The 8,292-nt window shown below is 42.7% G+C and overlaps 1 long non-coding RNA gene across 1 annotated transcript; it reads left to right on the forward strand.

Moving 5' to 3' along the window:
- The first annotated feature begins 56 nt into the window (after positions 1-56).
- Positions 57-8,202, forward strand: LOC310841622. The gene is made up of 4 exons (XR_014562622.1): positions 57-164; positions 5,237-5,377; positions 6,453-6,532; positions 6,894-8,202. It is a non-coding gene; the product is annotated as an uncharacterized lncRNA (long non-coding RNA).
- The last annotated feature ends 90 nt before the right edge of the window (positions 8,203-8,292 follow it).

Consider the following 8,292-nt stretch of genomic DNA (forward strand, 5'->3'; position numbering starts at 1 on the left):
TTACGGTAGCTTAGGGGGCCTTATATTTCAGGGAGGCCTTATGTTCGAGGGAGGCTTTATTATTGGGGAGGTCTTATTTTGGGGGGATGCCTTATATTACAGCGAGAGGCAAAACTGGAAGTAGGTCTTATTTTCGAGGGATGTCTTCCTTTCGGGGAAACAGGGTATGTATGGCCATCTGAAAATACAAAGAAATATATTTTAAAGAAGTATTTGGACCTAAAAATAGTCTGTGAGAAGAGAGAACCTGGAATATTATATTACACACACAGTGCTTTTTTCTGGGGCGCTGCAGGGGTACACATACCCCTAAACATTTTGTGAATCTCTGTACTTTTGTCCATTTACTGTATTTATTTTCCCTGATTTGAACTATAAAATAGTGATTTTCTTGAGTCAAAATGAGAGTACCCCTAAAGCACACAGACGAATCAAGTCACTCAAAGACAAGCATGAGTCTCCATAGTTTTTGTTTTCATCTGATATGATGCAATATGTTCCTGTTTTCTTTGTAGTCCTCTGAACTCACCACTGCTCCCTTAACAGTGAAGTCATCATTGCATAACTTTCTTTGGTAATGTGGCAAAGAGGTTTGGAAAACATGGAATTCTCTGAGGTTCCCTCCACCTTGAAACAGCAGCATTCTGCAAGGACTCTGGAACTTCCAGGGACTTGTTCCAATACACTATCGTAAACAAGACCATTGTGGAATATAGTGATTGCGGTGATTTTCCGAAATGCTCTGGAGCAGTAAGAGCTGTGGAACAGACTCCTTTGGGAAGTGGTGGACTCTCAGTTCTTGGAAGTCTTTAAGCAGAGGTTGGATGGCCATCTGCCATGGATGATTTAGTTGAGATTCCTGCATTGCAGGGGGTTGGACTAGATGACTCTTGGGGTCCCTTCCAACTCTACAATTTTATGATTCTATGCTCTACATTGGGATCTGCTGCCTGAGATGGTTGCCTCATTTTGGAATGTGCCACGGGCTATATACATACCTTACTTTTAAAACACATCCCCTGCAGCAATCCCAGTAACTATAACTCACAGAGTAATCCCAGTAACTATAATTCACAGAGCTACCATTCTCAGCAACCTTGACAATCTACAGCTCCCATCATTCTTTTGTGTATGTGTGCACTTTAAACCTTTTCTGGAATAATAATAATAATAATAATAATAATAATAATAATTTATATCCCGCCCTCCCCGGCAAAAGCTGGGCTCAGAGTGGCTAACAACAAGTAAAAATAGCAGTGTACATAAAATCACACAGTCAATTAATTAAAATACATTCTAAAATCAATTCAGAATCATATTAATAGCAACCATTGAGCTACAGTTCTATGAAGATTACAGAAGCAGAAGGGGAGGAATTAAGGGATGTGCCTTTCCTTAATTATTCTACAAAGCAGGGATGAGAAACCTGTGACCCTCCATATAATGTTTGACTACAGCTCCCTTCATCCCTGATCATTGTCCATGCTGGCTGTGACTGATGGGAAATGGAGTCCACCAGCATTTGGAAAGTTTGTTGAAATTACTGATTGGGGTATTAAAAAGCCGGCATGCAACTGACAGAAGGGAGATAAATTTGGTTCATCTTGCATATCTACACCTCCCAAAGCAGCAAGGAGCCTCAGTTAAATCTGGTACACATCCCTAGTAAATGAGAACACTCTCATTATAGCTCATTATAGTCATAGTACCAGAACTCAAGGAAAAAGAAAAGAGAGCAGGAAACTGGGATAAAAACTCAGCTGAGAGTTCTCATTTTAGGTTGTCATAAAGTGAACCTTGGAGCTTCATGATAAACACAGAGGAGTATTTCACAGAGAAAGCACTTCTATTTTTCTCTTTAATTAAATAGGGATGCTGGTGGCAAGAGCAGTATTTGCTAATTCCTGACCAGCTGACTCTGAATTTGGATACCTTAATCCAGGCATAGATGTCAATTTGTTTGGGTCACAGCTTGGAAAAGGCCTACAAATAAAACGGCAGGTCGTTTGAATGTTTGGTATTTTGCCACATACTTGAAAAGCTCCCTATATTGGCAGCATCACCTTTCTAGAGCCCTGAGGTAATCGGGTTAGAAATAAAGAACATTTCAAGTGCCTGAGCCTGATCTAATATACCTGTTCTGGGAATAATAAATTAAAGACTTTATTGTGCTCCATATACTTTAATGGATAGGCATAGCTGTTGTTACATCATATCCTCAGGGATTTCCATACACCGTGTTCCTAACTGCATTCTGTCCTTTGAGAATATCTGGCAAGGCACGATCCAATACCCTTAAAAATTCAACATACATATGCAGTTCTACTTTTCTAGAAAAAGAGGTGCCGGAACTCACCATGAACGCCTCCCCTGTTCTCTTATAATGGCAATGGCACCTGAGAGTTGCTGGAACAGAGTTCCAGCGAGTTCCAGGTGAAAAAAAGCCCTGCATATATGTACAAGTAGGAAGAAGCATGGGAGTCCACAGGAGCTTTCCCCCCCCCCCCCCGGAGAGCTGCAATATAAATATTCCAAATAAATAAACACACAAGGCATATCAAGTCTACTATTTCTGGGTCACCTGGTGACAGAGCAGTGGCAAGGCCTAGGTAGACCTAGCCTCTAAGAAACTTGTATTCCAGGTTTCTTCATCCATGGTTCCTCAGTGGGCAAAGCTGTTGTCTATCGGCAAGTAGACCTGGCCTCTAGATGTCCTTTCCTGCTAAAACCCTCAATTATTTTCCCTTGTCTCCCTTCATCAGCCACTGCAGCACTCTCAGAGAGAAGTTTATTTCCATCTCCCCTCTGTTCAGAATAGATGGGATGGCAGGTGCGTAACCTTGGCATCCAGTTAAATGTGGGCATGTTGTTCAATGTAGGAGAAGCTGAACCAGGGCAGACAGGAAATGAGCAGGAAGAGCAGGTCTTTAGTGCACCGTCAGTTTCTGAAGCGATACGTATTGAGGTTTTTTTCAGGTGCCATAGGATGTACTGGTGGGTACACTACTGACTTCTGATTCTTATGATGGTTTGTAAGTAGCCATTAAATAATATAAAAATACAAGTGGGGCCTGTAATAAAATGGTGCAGTGTGAAGTGCTCCTGTTCAGGATGCCAGCCAGCCACCAGAGCTTCTTCAGAATACTCCATTCCATCCCCGCATTCCCCAACAAACACTCAGAGTTCTGTGGTCGCTGAGCAGTCTTTGGGCCAATTGGGTCCTTTTTTCAAAGTATTTTTTTTCTACTTGTGCAAACTTTGGGGTTCTCCAGAGCATAGAAGCCAACTCCCAAGGGACCATGTGGGCTTCGGCCCCCACAATAAAATATTTGAGGGGACTCCCCCCCAAGTTGATGGGCATTCCCGTTCAAATGGTGTGTGTGTGCACTGCATTATGTGGTCGATTATGCAGGACAGGGCTTACCTGGGCCCCCCACAATATTTTATTCAAGTTGGCACCCCTGTTCCAGATTATGTCTACATCCCTCTTGTTTCCCAGTGGCTCGTCACAGCTCAACGCATGATATATATGGTGTTTTAATTTTGTTTGTCTGAAGTTCTGTTATGCCTGCTTCAGTATCCATGAAAAAAGCAATGCTTTGTGCAGGTTGGATTTTCAACTTTTTAAAAGTATAATAAATCCATGTATTTTAAAAAGGACTTTTGAAAACGTAAAGTCTTCCCTCTAACTTGCACTCATAAAATGTTCTCTCTCTCTCTCATTGTGCTCCTTTGACCTGGGTAGTCAGTTTAATATAGAGCCATAATCTATATAATAAATCCATGTATTTTAAAAAGGACTTTTGAAAACTTAAAGTCTTCCCTCTAACTTGCACTCATAAAATGTTCTCTCTCTCTCTCTCATTGTGCTCCTTTGACCTGGGTAGTCAGTTTAATATAGAGTCATAATCTACTGCTTCCTTTGCGGCAGACCCAGTATGAACTACGACCCCAGTTATCAAGCATTACCAGAAAAAGATCAGTCAGTGACAGTCAGGGCAGTTGTTGGCTGGCAAGAGTTCTGAACCATCTCAAGTTGCATCTGCCTCTACTGGAGTCAAGGCTGTTGACAAACAGAGTGTTCCACTTTCCATTCCATCTCACTAGTTTGACCTTTGCGAGGCCAGAGGGAGCAGCACTTGGTATATATACACAGAACATAGAAAAATCCACTGTCGGAGAAGCTAAGAGGCCCTTGAGTTTGCAGCCTGTCCTAAATTCTCCGAGGTTTTCTTCTTGTGCCACAACATCACTGGTTATTTTTTAATACAAGCGAAAGGGAATTAAACATTCCTTTACAACGAGTTCCCTAAAAATAGAACAGAACAGAACCTCCTGTGTAGTTTTAAATTGCCAGTACAAAGGACTTTGTGTGCTGTCTCGAATTCTTTGCCTTGAATTCTGTGCATGGACGGTGGGATATGATTTATTTATTTTTAATGCAAATCATAAAGCTGTTGATAAATGTAGAGCAATGGTTGCCATTCTGGTGCCTACTGGTGCCAGCGTGCCCACCAATAGTTCTTGTGGTACCCATGAAAGGTGTCAGTAAATGCCTCCTCAAAAACCCACAATGTAAGGGAGACCTTTTGCTCTTTCTGCTCAGTTTCTGTTTTCACTGGCTCAGTATTGGATACCAGGATTGGACACTCACCCTCCCTAGTGCTCTGAACAGAAGAGGGGTGCAAAGAGCTGCTCTCTGTGAATGAGCATGGCAGTGGCTGATGCAGAGGCCTTTTTTTCCTAATCATGGGGGTGGCTGATATGAGCGAATGTTTGCACCACCCTATTGCTTTCTGTCTTTCAAAAGATTTCAAAATTTATTTTTAAATAGCATCTCTTCCTTTGCAATACATTGTTTTTTAAACAATGATACACAAGCAGCCATATCCAGCACCATCATAGATCTACAAATAAATTACAAACACCATTACTGATTCACTTGTTCTGTTGTCCAACATCTGCCTGCTTTTTTCTTCTCACTTTTATTGTGACTATTAAATTAGAATTGCATACATAAAGGGGGGGACAGTTCAGCTGAAAGAAAAAAAAAATCAAATCCTGTTTGGGCTTGGACAATGATTCTCATGGCAATATTGTATAAAGAGGGATCAACTTCCCCAGAATCCATTCCGTCTGTCTCCTGATGCTTCCCCCCTTAAATAAGAAGTAAATTTAGCCAGCTTAACAAAGTGTGTCCTCCCCCTTAATTCAACCAATCTTTCTGCTCTTTTAGATGTCGCTGGTGCTCACAGCACTTCTCAAAATTCCAGATGTGCCCACTGGGCAAAAGGTTGGAGAACCAAGCTATAGAAGGCAGGTGCCTAGGATGAATTACACTGAGAGGCTGGCCAAGTGGACCATGTGAAGATCACAAGTGAGATTGATGCCAGAGAGGAGGGATGGAGTTTATTTTATATATCACACATGCACACCCCAAATGTGCAAGGCAATGCTTCGTGTAGTAAGAGAAGCAGCACTATTTCTCATTTGGACCCTGAGAAATTCAATTGAAATTGCATAGTACTTTCTACAGTCCTTCGCCTACACTGTCTGTTGATGTGGTTTGTTTTGAACCTTGAGAGCCCTTTTCAAATGCTCAGTAACACATAGATAGGAGGCACATTGTTATGTATTGAAGTTCTCACCCTGGCCACCGGGAGTATCGTGTATATAGTTTTCACTCAGGTCCACGTCAGTTACTTTAGGCGGGAAACCCTGGGTTGTTGTTGTTACAATGTTGACAGCTGGCTGCCTATAAAAGCAGGCTGGCTGAGCCGTTTGCTGTTCAGTTCTGTTCCAGCTTAGAAATAAAGAGCTGCTTTGGAGAAATCGCTGCGTCGTCTGCTATGTCTACCCACTATTTAACACACATGGTTGTTGTTGTTGTGTTGTGAGTGCTGTGCAGGAAGGAGCAGACACACACTCTGAGGTTGCTGAGTAACCAAGAATATTTTGCTTGTACAGCGCTGTTATTGCTGGCACCAACTAGTGGCATTAACTGTAACCGACTTTACAGCGACTATATCAGTAATGACTGTGTTCTACTTTCTCTTTGGAGGTAGTTTGCCTCTGAATACCATTTGCTGGGAATCACAGGTGGAGTGAGTACTGTTGCGCTCAGGCTTGTGGGCTTCCCATAGATGTTTGTGGTTGGCCACTATGAGAACAGGATGCTAAACTAGATAGGCCATTGACCTGATCCAGCAGTCTCTTCTTAAATCCTCTTGGAAATTAACTCTACATAGATTTAACGTCTGAGAAACACCTGTTCGCACCATCAGCTTTGTCCATGTGCTCATGCGAGGAAAGGCTGCTCTGTGGACTGCTCACCTGGGGAGCTGTTTCTCTGATCACAGATGCTGGAAAAAGTTCAGTGACTGTTATAAATATGGCTGTCACCTCCCCAAGCGTACAGTTAGGGTTTTACATGCCCATCTTTGTCCTTTCAGAATTCAAGAATGGGAACTGGCTCAAAGTGTTCAGGGAACCACAAACGTCTCCCTCCTGTTTGCGGGATGTGACTGCCGGGGTTCGTGAGATTCTGCTCATGTGATTAATTTTTGCCATGTTGGTGTTTTGATAAGTTTTGTAGTTCTTTGGTTGACAACATGAGACTGTCAAGGCATATTTGGACACTGGCAGCATGGAATAACATTCCAGATGCTTACTGTTTCAAGATAAAGCTGACCTCATGCCAGCGAAAACAAGGGATTCGCTAAACTAGCAAAAGTTTATGTCGTGCCTTTCCCTCTTTCTCTTCCTTTATACCAGCTGAGAAAAAGATTCAAACATGCCCATTCCACCCGCCTCTCAGTCAATATTAATGGGTAAGTGTTGCCAATGCATAAGATGAGAGGCATTACAAATGTCTAACCTTGTTCTCCCTGCAGCCAGAGAAGGCAGCCATTCCTGCAGAATTAATCTCTGAGCTCTTGCTGTTCACACCACGTCTGCCTTGCCACCCTTTGAAGATGATAATAAAACTCAGCAGAAGGCTTAAAACTCCTGCAAATGTAAATATCTACTAACAGAGTTCTCCAAATCGGATGCCTTCCCCATCCACATCAGAGGGAAACAAATGCAGTACATTTTGATCCTATCCTTAGCTCAGAAATGTAAAATAAAACCTCAAAGGATCAACAGTTAGCAGTATTTTATTATTATTGTTTTCCTTTCCCTCTCCAAAGATGTCAATTCAACCTCAACAGAAAGGTATGGCCAGGAAAGGAATTACTAGCTCAGCTCTACCCATGATCATTTACCTCTGAGCTAAGCAGCCACTTGAGAAGGTGATAGATATTTATAGATCCAAACAATCCATCTCCAGCTGTTGCCAAACACACAGCCAACTCTCGGTTTAGGGTGTCCACACTGTGGATAGGGGAAGAAATTCAGTTCAGTGTGCGTTTTAAATGTGAGCCTCCCTAATTCACGTTTCCTGCAACAACGATTGAACTGAAACACAGCTATCCTTCACAATTTTGCGACAAACGTCTCCACTCCGAGACATGCATGCATTAGTGGAAAGTGTGCATTTAAAAAAGCTTGGACCCAAGTTTGCTGAAGCTATGAGAGGGGCAATGAGAGACACTATTTGGGCATAATCTTCCGCACCCACTCCATTCCACAGACTTCCAGGTGTCAATATGACCCTTTGGCTGATTCAGCATTGAAATTTCACACTGTCCAGAGTTTACAGTTTAAGCCATACACATGCCAGCGCAGCTGTTGTTCAGGTAATGGGCTGCAGATGAAAGGCTACATGAAGTCCTTGCCTTGTGGCTGCGCCAACGGCAGCTCCTGGCTGGGAAGCTGACACCGCTGTAACTTTCCTGCAAGGTAAGTGAAATGTGGTGAGAAGCACACAGGAAACTTCGCTGTGCGTTAAGCTTCCCGCCAGGCCACTATCTGTGCGTGTAGAAACTAAGCCGGTTAGCCTTGCAAAGTGGATCTGCTCATGATAATCCAGGTTTAATCCTTGGGCTGAGGCCATGACAGTAGCAATAGTGAATCCAGGGCAGTGCGTGTTCAATCGAGAAAATATTTTTGAAAAGGCAGTTTAAAAATAAAAGACATAAAAACAACAACATAGGTATAAAATGGGATTGAATGCTGCTAATTCTTGGGGATTTAACTTCAACACATGGTCACACCCCCAGCTGATTGATATCTAGCAGGATGGGGTAGCACACCAGTATATATAAACCTGCAAACATAGATCTGCCAGGGGGCAGTGGGTGCTTCGGCACCCATAAGAATATATTTTGGGGGGCTGGGCCCCCTCAAAGT

The sequence above is a fragment of the Podarcis gaigeae genome, assembly GCF_964106915.1.
Source record: "Podarcis gaigeae genome assembly, chromosome: 3".
Taxonomy (NCBI): Eukaryota; Metazoa; Chordata; class Lepidosauria; order Squamata; family Lacertidae; genus Podarcis; species Podarcis gaigeae.